The sequence below is a fragment of the Cebus imitator genome, unplaced genomic scaffold, assembly GCF_001604975.1.
Source record: "Cebus imitator isolate Cc_AM_T3 unplaced genomic scaffold, Cebus_imitator-1.0 Scaffold834, whole genome shotgun sequence".
Classification (NCBI taxonomy): domain Eukaryota; kingdom Metazoa; phylum Chordata; class Mammalia; order Primates; family Cebidae; genus Cebus; species Cebus imitator.
Genome location: NW_016108149.1, coordinates 3,385 through 13,610, shown reverse-complemented (window position 1 = coordinate 13,610; position 10,226 = coordinate 3,385). Strand labels below are relative to the sequence as shown.

Below are 10,226 nucleotides of genomic sequence, written 5' to 3'. Positions count from 1 at the left end.
GTTTGTGGATATTAGTACTCCATGCGTTCAGGCTGGAGGAGTGAGAACCTACAACCATTTCTGAATTAGAAGAGGAGCAATTTCTTGGTAAGGCAGCTCATGCCTGTAATCCCAGCACTTTGGGAGACCAAGGCTGGTGGATCACTTTTGTTGAAGAGCAACCTGGCCAACATGACAAAAATCTGTTTCTGCTAACAATATGAGGACAAAAATTAGCCAAAACTCTGTCTTTACTAACAATACAAGAAAAAATATATATATACATGCCTTTAGTCCTAGCAACTTGGGAGGCTGAGGCATGAGAATTGTTTGAACCTAGGAGACGAAGGTTGCAGTGAGCTAAGATTGTGCCACTGCACTTCAGCCTGGGTAACATAGGAAGACTCTCAATTTAAAAAAGCATATAATTTTATATTTACTTTCCTACAATCTAAAATATGCAAACTCATATGATTACATTCTAATATTTTCCTGATTACATATAAATGCGTGACTGTCATCAGATATCCAAAAGGCACCAAATATCTAACATGAAGTATAAAATCAGTCTGTAGCCTTAGCCGTCTGCAAAATGCAGGGCTTACCATTCTGATATATTGTTCAAGTTTCTTTCCTGTGACTGTTTCAGGTTCTGTCATTTATTAACACAATGCATCTAAAATCGTTGCTGCTGATCATCTGGAAGAATCTGAGAAGTAGCAGGTCCTTGTTCTCATTCCCAGAGCTGCATCATCTGCTGAATAGGGTCAGGGTGCTTGCAGCTCAAGCCTCATCTGATCCACTGACAGGCTCAGTTATCTCCTGGCCAGAGAAGGGGTGGAATTCTCTATCCAGGGCTGAATCCCAAGGACCAGGCAGTGTGTCTGGGACAAGCCAGTCCTCAGCAGGGAAGGCATAAGCTGCCTGCGTGGCCATGGCATAGAAGGTCTGCACATGAACACACAGAGCCCCTGGAGCTGAGTGAGCCATGTGAACTGCTCCCAGGTCAGTGGAGAATGGACAAGCTGTGCCCACACCTGGGCTAGGTCTTGATAAATAGCCTCCGATGTGGCTTGCACATAGGTCACCAAGCTTTTTTGAAGTGACAGTGGTTGAACTCCTAGTGCCCGAGACCTGTGCTGCTTGCTGTGTCCAGTGTGAGCCCTCGAATGTCTCCTATGGTGGGCATCACAGGTCTCCTGGATTTCACTGTTGTGCACAGCAATGGAGGACTTTGACTTTTTTTTTTTCATTGTTAGCTACACTCCTCTTTTGGACAGTTCCCTACAGAGAAAGCATGTGTGAGACTCGCCAGAACAGTTCCCACAGACTCTCATTTCTGGAAACTCCTGTGTGCTCAGGTGAACCCCACTTGTCTCTCCCACTCCTTCCTGACCATCTCACCACTGGAATAAAGTGAGGCTGAACCACTTCTGAGTCCCCAAATATATTCTGGATGCTAAGATCTCAAAAATTTTCTTGTCACTAAGTAACTCCCTTCCTGCTTAAGCCTAATATAAAAGTTTTCTGATTATTTGGCCTTTGGGGCAAAACAAAACAAAACATAAGAAACACCACCAACAACAAAAAACACCAAGATCCTACCTGCTCTGTCTTGGCAGCTCTCCTTGGAACTGATTGTTCTTCTCCTGCAGTTTCCCTGATATGATCTGGACTCTCATTCTGTGGATACAGTGAGAGTTTGAGAAAGTACCTCCAACTGAACACCCTGAAATTCAAAGTCCATCCTGGACACTCAGGAGCTGAGGTTGCCACCAAACCCCAGCTCTCTTCTGTTCTCCAGTGTCCAAAATCTGTAGGGCCCTGGCTGCCAATAAGCTCCCAGTTTCCTTGCCAGGGGAGCCTGTGTTGCTGCCCTGTCCCTTCCTACCTTGAAAGAGTCAAATCTTACCTGATCTGGCAGTACTGTTTCCAGCTTTGAGCTTGGTTTTCTCAGAATTCTCCTCGTTTGGATTGGGCTCCGATCCTACTGCAAAAGAAAGTTTAAGTAACTCACCTTTCCCTAGGCAGAGTCCCATAGTCTATCTCTGATGCATGTGTGTGGACAGTCTTCCAAGTGAAGCCCTTCTGCCAGTGTCATGAATGAATACATTTCGCAAAGTCCCCTGAGGACACTAAGCCATTTCCCATCCCCAATATCAAAATAAAACCTTATAAAAGACACATAGCTCAGTATCTCTGATTCCAGCCCTCCTTCCAGCCTCCATAGAAACAGCCCAAGGGCTTACCTTGCCTTTGTACGTGCCTCTCACTGGATTGAGAGGAGGTGGTTTGTCTTTTCTTTTGAATGGTTTCTTCTCATCTGAGCCCTTTTCTGTGAAGGAGATCTGTTGGAAATGGGGCTGGACTGTGGAGCTTTGGATAGAGGAGCAGTGGAGATCAGAGTCTTCATTTCCCCTTCCCCTGTTGAAGCTCAAGTGAAAGGTGCTCTCTCTTACACGTCCAAATGCAGAGTGTGGGTTACTCGGCTGGACTTGCCTTTTATACCTCCCTCTGCTGGGCGTGGCTTACTCTTATTGGCTGAACAGTTTTCTCCTTTCTATTACTTATGAGAGCCTCAATAAGAAGTTTCTTACTGTAGTTCTACTGGGGACCTAGACACAGATAAAGGGAGACGTTTTCAGAATCCTGTCATAGTGTCAAGAAAACAAAGAACCAGGAGCCTAGGGATAAGAAGATCAGGGAATCATTCTTTCTGATTTCTGTCTCAGTTCCTATTGCAAGTATTTATGATACTGTTCATCTTTCAAGATGCAGAATTAGACATACTCATATTGACACATTATATATTTTGCACAGAAAGAGATTTTGGTTGATTGTATTAGATTCAAACAAATGTGATAAAATGAAAATGCAGAGAAAAACTAAATACCAAATAAAATGGCCCTTGTTACCTTAAAAATTCGGAATATAATTAGATTACATGATATAGAATTGAATAATTAGGTTAGAGCCTATGCTAACCTAGTCAGCCCCTGATTTCTGAGATAGCAAAAAGTCTAGGTGGAAAAACTTGCCCCCTTTCTCACCCTTCCTCAGTCTTCCCAGGAGTGCCACTGTGTGGTATGGAATTTATTCAAGCTCCCTGGGATAAACAGACATGGTTCCAAATGGCAACCCAACTGATCACAAGAAAAACAGCCTAGCTTCTGAACATTCAGCTCCCATTTTCACACAGCAGACACCACCTGAATCCCATCAAAGCCCACAATGTTTCCCAACATCCACCATCAAGATATACTCCAGAGCAGCCTCTCAAAATTGTCTCAGCAAGACAGGCCAAGGTGTGGTGGAGCTCCAGGTTCAGAACAGCTGCCTCATCACTTCCTACTGCAGAATCTGTCTCTGCTGGTCAGAGCCCTCAAACTATAGAAGGCTTAGTCTATGTCCCAGCAAGTGTTCCCTTAAAGGACCTTCTTGTCTCCCCCTCTTCTGAAAAACACATTCAGGAATGAGACATTCTATGTTAGGGTGTATTTAGCCTCCAGTCCCAAAGGACTTGATTGACTGATGAACTGATTCTCGGAGGAAGAGAAAGACAGAGGAAGAGACTGTGTTGGGTGAGTCTATGTTTTCCCAGCTGTGCAAATAATGGAATCAAAGAAAAAAATTAGTGGTGGACAGACACTGCCTAATGAAATTGTCTGAATATAAATGGAACTTATCATGGTAACATTATATTTTATAATATATCATGTAAAATTTATTTGACTATAAATACATTTTGAAAGATTACAATATAATAGTATATAAAATTTTGTCAGGTAATTTTATTAAAAAATTGAGTCAAATTTTGTAACAACATTAATATATAAACTTGATAGAAAGCTAGGAAAATTATCTGCTCTTGTGTAAACGTTTGCTTTTTAGCTAACTCTGTAAAAGCTGTGAAGAGAGGTCTGCTACTTACTTGATGAGACATTGACTTCCAAATCTTTGCTGGTTTTAACCAGTGCCCTCTCAAGATATGAGAATATTTTACTGAAAGAAACCATTTTCATATATATCATAATAAGAATTTTGTTTATTTTAGTTAATAAATTATTATAACATTTATTGGTTATTAATAGTTTGTGTCATTGTTAAAATATACTTCTACAGATAACACATAATATCAGTGTTTTGATTTGTCCTTCAACCTTAGCTAAGTCAATTTATTCAATTTTTATTTATTAAATTCTATTTACTTTAGATAAAAGAGACCTTGTAGCTGTCATATGCTGTACTTTGTTAGAAAGACAAATTCTCAGGCAAAATTCAGGCCTGGCCAGGCATGGTGGCTCACACCTATAATCTCAGCATTTTTCAGGAGCAAGTTGGGTGGATCACCTGAGGTCAGGAGTTTGAGACCAGCCTGGCCAACATAAGGAAACCCAATCTGTACTAAAAATACATTAAAAAATCTGGGTGTGGTGGTGCATGTCTGTAATCCCAGCTACTCAGAAGGCTGAGGCAGAAGGATCACTTGAACCTGGAAAGAGGAGGTTTCAGTGAGCCAAGATCACACCACTGCACTCTAGCCTGGTGACAGAGCAAAACTCTGTCTTGAAAAGAGAAAAAAACTCAGACCTATTTTTATCAAAATCTAGATTTCAAATAATGTTTCTAGGTGTCCCCTTTCAATAAAAACCCAACCAAAACAAACAAAAAATTTCTAGATAATTCTCATGCATATTAATAATTGTTAAATTGAGTACTTTCATTTTTAAGAGAGGGATTGTTTATATGGATGTGCTGATGTGTCAAACATGTAAAGTTAAGATTGTACCTTTTTTTTTGACAGAGCTTCACTCTGTCACTCAGGTGACAGCTTTGACCTCCCAGACTCCAGTGATCCTCCCACGTCAACCTCCCAAACAGCTGGGACTACAAATGTGTACTACCATGCCCAAATAATTTTTTAAAAAATCATTGTAGGGATGTGGTCTAACTATGTTGCCCCAGTGAGGTCTTGCTATATTGTCCAGGCTGGTCTCAAACTCCTGAGCTCTGGCTCCCAAAGTGATGGGGTTACAAATGTGAGCCACCATGCCCAGCCAAGATTAGACCTTTCAATGAGTGCACATCTTATCTCAAAAAAAAAAAAAACTAATTAAAAGATAAAGTCTGAGTTAGAAATGGGTTCACATTAATGATTTTTAATTTTTGTACTACTTCTGTTAAAAGAGGGATTGTTTATATGGGTGTGTTTATGTGAAAAAAACCTAGTTAAGATTGAACATTTCTCTTTTTTTAGAAACAGTCTCACTCTGTCACCCAGGCTGATATGTTGTGGCACAATCACAACTCACTGTAGCCTCAAACTCTAGGGATCAAGGGATCCTGCTATGTCAACATCCCACGTAGCTGGAACTACAGGCATGTACCACCATGCCTGGTTATTTTTTTTTTAATTAGTAGAGATGTGATCTCACTATGTTGCCCAGGCTGTTCTCAAACTCCTAACCTCAAATGATCCTCCTGCCTTGTCTTTCCAAAGTGATGGAATTACATAGGCTTAAGCCATTGTTCTCAGCCAAGATTTTACCTTCAATGAGCACACATCTTATATCACACACATACACATACATGCCAATAAAGAATAATGTCTGTTTGAGAAATGGGTTGAAGTATAGACAATACAAAACTGGCACCTTATTAGGTGTTGTTGAGCCTGGGTAACAAGCCTATTGTACTTTTTAAAAAATCATTTTGTATATATTTAAAATTTTCTATAATAAAACATGTATAAGAACACAAAGTTGGTCTACAATGTTAGCTCTTAAGATTCTAGTGACTTTGGGGGAGCAAAAAGAGAGAAAGTGGTTGCCAGAGCATCAGTGAAGCTGGTTTTCTATTTCTAGGTTACACAAGTGTGTTTGCTTCGTAATAATCAATTGAGCTTTACGTGATTTCTTTGTACATGTCTTTCTGCATGAATGTTATACATATATAAAAATGTAAATATTACCTATTTGCACAATATTTTAACTTAATAGCTCAGGATAATAGCACTGTTTTGTATTGCTTTAAAGTGGGACACATTTACTCAGGGCATCAGGATAATAGCACTGTTTTGTACTGTTTTAAAGTGGGACATATTTACTCAGGGCATCATCAGATGAATATTAATATTTCAAGGTACTTATCCATGTCCTAACTTTTTGGTGTCCTTCTAGGTCTTTCCATGTTTTCATCAGTTTAGTAAGTATAATAGTTTTAATTTTTTAGGGTATAGGCCAGGCATGGTGGCTCACGCCTACAATCTTAGGTATTTGGGAGGCCAACATAGGAGGATCATTTGAGTTTTTTAAGGATGCAATTATTCTTCACCAAAGTCCTCTTCCCACAGTGAGATTCAGCAGTGCAAGGGCACCTAGCACATACTATGCATTTGGTGTGAGTAGAACTAGATTGAATCAGGAATAAAATGTGTAGCAGAGTTCAGTTTTGCAAGGAAAAGTAGGTAATGCAGGTAAGATTAGAAGACCACAACTCAGCAGCAAAATTTTCTATTCATTCAGGAAACCATTTGCCACTAGTTCACCAGAAGAAGTTGATTTAAAGCAGCAGTTTGGGAACTTGTTTGTACCCCATAGTTACCCAGAGAGCTTTAAACAGCACTGTTGCCCGGATCCCACTACAGGGATTCTGAGTTAATTTATCTCTTGCCTTTCGTGTTTAGACAATTTTAAGATCTGGTGATTCCCATCTGCACCCAGGGGTAACAACCTCTGGTTCAGGGTGAGAGATGAATTTTCTGTGCATGCTTTCCTTGTGTGCTGTGGTAATGTGCCCCATGGCCACTCCTGTGTTTGGGGTCCTAGAAAAATACATTTGTCCTGTTAAAAATTAAAAAAAAAAAAATCAAGACATACTCAGCTTTTTGACCAAAATGCAGCAGGAGAAATTATTTTCTCAACATATGTATCTGGATGGCACTTGATTTCAGAGTAAAAGGTGGTTTTAAGCACAATATAGTACTTTTTTTCTAAAGGTTTTCAAAGCCTTTGGCTATCATATCCTTATGAATCACAGGAATAAAAAAATCATAGTTATAGAACTGTCAAACATTGTATTAGGAAAAAATAGGGGCATGTATTCCATGCTCAGGTACCTTGATTAAAATCAGTTTAGACCCATCTGCCTGGTGTGGTGGCTCACACATGTAATTCCAGCACTTTGTAATGCTAAGACTGGAGGATCACTTGAGCTCAGGAGTACAAGATCAGCCTGCTCAACATAGCAAAACCTCATCTCTGCAAAAAATACAGAAATTAGCCAGTTGTAATAGTGTGCACCTCTGGTCCCAGCTACTTGGGAGGCTGAGGTGAGAGAAGCACTGGATCCCAGAATGTCAAAGTTGCAGTGAGCCACTGCACCCCAGCCAGAATGACAGGGAAAGGTATCTTGTTTCAGAAAGAAAAATAAGTTAAAAGACCCATTCTCTCAGACATCTCCCTTTTTCTACATAAAACATGGGGATTTTGACTTGAAATGTTTTAAAATAAACTGAAAATTCTCCCATGTTCAGGAGCAGTAGATGAAAGTTGGTCACCTCCTGCTCTTTGAGTTAAAGCAAGGCAGAGGTCTAGAGACTCAAACTGCTAAACATATTAATTGCTTTCGTTATATATAATGCATTAAGCTATTCTTGCTTTGCTGTTAAAAAACCCTGAGATGGGGTAATTTATAAGAAAATAGTTTAATTGGCTCATAGTTCTGCAGGCTGTACAGGAAGCATAGCACCAGCATCTGCTTCTGGGAAGGCCTCAGGAAGCTTACAATCATGGTGAAAGAGGAGCAGGAACAATTTTTGGTTTCTACTGTCCAAAAACTCTTAGTCTAGAGCAAATGGATTAATGGCTGTATTCAGCATCCTGTGGTCAGAATGGAGAAGGGAGGTGCACAGGGGACCTTGGCTGCATTTGCTCCCCTTCCTTGTGCTGTTGCTGTTGCTGTGAGCTCTGGTGTCACCACCTGAAGGGCTATTTGTGGACAAAGAATTATTGTTATTGTTGTGATTGTCTGTATTTATTTTTTCTTGATAAAAATAAGTTTTTAGCTTCTCCTATAATTGTCCTAAAAAACCCTAAGAGTTTTGGTTAAGTCCCTTGTTATCATGTGTTATAAAAATTGACAGGGAAGTGGCTAAAATAGATTAAAATTACACAAGCTCTAAGAGTCCAGTTTCTATTGGGCAGGCTTAAGAAAGATAGAACTGGAAATTCTCCATAAGCATGGACATCAGAAACATGGCACCCACTTCCTGTTCCAGCCCTGCCCAGATCCACCCTCTTCTAAGGCCTCATCCAGGTCTGGCCTCAACCTATAATCTTCTCTCACAGAACTGATTAAGGGAGATCAGAGATTCTGGTGGTGGCTCCTGCTGCCTCTCCTGAATTGGTTTCCAAAATTTCCTTCAACTGAAAAGCAGACAAATGGAAGCAAATAAGTATATATTTGGGGGCTGTAATTTCTTTTTCATTGAAGCCAGTGCTTGTAGAGGCATCCCAACTAACAACCCATTTTCCATCCTGCAGATCTGAGAGTTGCTCCACAAGGCACAAGAAAGCAAATAAAAATATTAAAAAATCTCTCTGATCACTTCACCTTTTTTCTCTATCCCCCTCATCTGTCTATGTAGCTTTTATTCTGCATGCTTTTTTGAGATAAATACTTTTTAAAATGGAAAAAAATTAGAAATTCTGGGCCCTTCATTTAAATCCTGAAAATTACAGAAAACTTAGCACCCAACTCCCAGGGTGCTATGATGATTTACTCACATCATGTCATGTTTCCTGAACAGTGCTCTGTAACAGACTTCTGAACACATAGTACATGCTCAATAAATGTTGTATTAGCTGATGTGTACATGTTTTACAAACACAGACTGACTCAAATATTGATGCCTTCTCTAGGCTTTGTAAACTGTAAAGAGCCAGCAGAAAGTGGCATGTTTGAAAATGGTGATTTGTGGTTTCCACTTTGGGCCAAAAGTATTTGTGTTGTGGTAAGAGTGTTGGGTGCCAGGAACTCTGTGCTGTGCCTACTTTCTCTAGCTTAGTGCTACTATTTTGGATGTAGTGGTAGAAACATTGGCATTAAGGGGAAACTTTCTTTTTTTGAGACAGAGTCTCACTCTGTTGCTAAGGCTGGTGTAATTGGAGTGATCTTGGTTCACTGCAACCTCTGCCTCCCGGGTTCAAGCGATGTTCTTGCCTCAGCCTCCAGAGTAGCTGGGACTACAGGCAGGTACCACCATGCCCGGCTAATTTTTGTATTTTTAGTAGAGATGGGGTTTCACCATTATTGGCCAGGCTGGTCTGGAACTCCTGAACTCATGATCCACCAGCCTCAGCTCCCAAAGTGCTGGGACTACAGGTGTCAGCCACGGCACCCAGCCCAAGAGGAAAATTTTAAAGAAACCAATTAATAAACCCCTTCCCAATCTGCAGAATCACATTATTAAGAGAGAGGCCTGGAATCAGAAATGATTTATATGCACATTGAAACTTGAGAGGCAGCCCAGAGCAGTGGCTCACATCTGTAATCTCAGTACTTTGAGAAGCTGAGGGCAGATCACCTGAGGTCAGGAGTTTAAGACCAGCCTGGGCAACATCGCCAAACCATGTCTTTTAAAAACATACATAAATTAGCCAGGTGTGGCGGTAGGTGCCTGTAAACCTGGCTACTTAGGTGGCTGAGGCTGAAGAATCAATTGAATCTGGCAGGCAGAGGTTACAGTGAGCCAAGATCACATCACTGTACTCCTGCCTGGATGACCAGTGAAAACTTTGTCTCAGTAGGGTGCAGTGGCTCATGCCTGTAATCCTAGCACTTTGTGATCACAAGGAGGGCAGATCACAAGGTCGAGAGATTGAGACCATCCCGGCCAACATGGTGAAACCCATCTCTACAAAAAATACAAAAATTAGCTGGGCATGGTGGTGTGCATCTGTAGTCCCAGCTACTTGGGAGGCTGAGGCAAGAGAATCACTTGAATCTGGGAGGCAGAAGTTGCAGTGAGCTGAAATTGTGCCATTGCATTCCAGCCTGGTGACACAGTAAGACTCTGTCTCAAAAAAAAAGAAAAAGGAAAAAGAAAACTCTGTCAGAAAGAAAGAAAGAATAAGAAAGGAAGAAAGAGGAAGAAAGAAAAAGAGAAAGAAAGAAGGAGAGAGAGAAAGAAGAAAGAAGGAAAGAAGGAAGGAAGGAAGGAAGGAAGGAAGGAAGGAAGGAAGGAA

At 40.7% G+C, this 10,226-nt stretch overlaps 1 pseudogene; it reads right to left on the bottom strand.

Moving 5' to 3' along the window:
- Positions 1-762: 762 nt before the first annotated feature.
- LOC108297725 overlaps positions 763-10,226 on the bottom strand; it is a 12,005-nt pseudogene continuing 2,541 nt past the window's right edge.